This window comes from Limulus polyphemus, unplaced genomic scaffold (assembly GCF_000517525.1).
Source record: "Limulus polyphemus unplaced genomic scaffold, Limulus_polyphemus-2.1.2 Scaffold1658, whole genome shotgun sequence".
Lineage (NCBI taxonomy): Eukaryota > Metazoa > Arthropoda > Merostomata > Xiphosura > Limulidae > Limulus > Limulus polyphemus.
In genome coordinates this window covers 189,498-190,555 of record NW_013667268.1, presented here as the reverse complement: position 1 = coordinate 190,555, position 1,058 = coordinate 189,498, and the positions used below count along the sequence as shown (strand labels likewise).

Genomic DNA, 1,058 nt, shown 5'->3' with positions numbered 1-1,058 from the left:
TACAACTTTGGAGAATAGGCGGGTGTTTCGCAATACCTATCTAGCAGTATAAGCTATGCATGTTTCTAAATCTAAACGACGTTTATATTAAAATAAATACATAACAACAGATTCGTTACATAACTTTAAGCCTAATCGTAATTTTACGTAACGATAAATTTTGTTTCTTTGTTTTAAGCACAAAGCTGCGCTCAAGGCTATTAGAATTTTTGTATTATAAACTCTCAAAATATGGTGCTGAGCCAGTGGAGCAGGAGCGAGAGTTCAAGAAAAAATTGATATATATTGATTTTTTATTAAATATTTTACTTAAAATAATTATACTGTGCTTATTATTTTAATACTTAACCATATTATGAGTAGAAGATTAAACAAAACTACAATATTCAAACATGCGGTTTAGAAGGTGGGAGTACGATTACTTCTTTTAGATTTTCGCGCGAAGATACAGAGGGTTAGCTGCCCATAGCGGTTCCAAATTTTGAACTGATAGACTTCTTCAACAGCTACTGGTCGTCTTCTCTGTATCAAAGCTATATGTTCTTACAGTTTTAACTACTGATAAAAATTCTACTTAAACTGAGTTTCAAGCAGTATTTAAACAAAATAAACTGTTTTATAACTTTTTAGACATGATGTATGTGGATTTACATGGCTCTATTTATTGTTGTTATATAAATGTAAACAGGATGAGGCAAAAAGTTACTATACAGTTGTTTCATTTATAACATAATTATAATTTAATTTCTAACTCGTATGCCTAAACAAATAATAATTATATTGTTTTCATTTCCCTTTGTAATATTTTCTTGAGTACCAAATATACAGTAACTTTTGCCCCACCCCATAAAATTAATTAACTTTGTCCATGTTTATAAAACTTTTAACCAAACAGTTTCTAACCTTTACACTAATAACTGTGTAAGAAATGTCAAGCTGCTATTGAAATGCACATAATGTTTTGGAACTTGTTATTATATCTTCTACCCTATTTCTACATCGGAGAAACAGGAAGAAACTTGGAAACCAGATTGACAGAACACAATAAAAAACCGTCC

The 1,058-nt window shown here is 30.1% G+C and overlaps 1 protein-coding gene across 2 annotated transcripts in view; it reads left to right on the top strand.

The window, feature by feature from the left end:
- LOC111087033 (multiple epidermal growth factor-like domains protein 9) overlaps positions 1-1,058 on the top strand; it is a 64,503-nt gene that overhangs the window by 21,095 nt on the left and 42,350 nt on the right. The window lies entirely within an intron of this gene.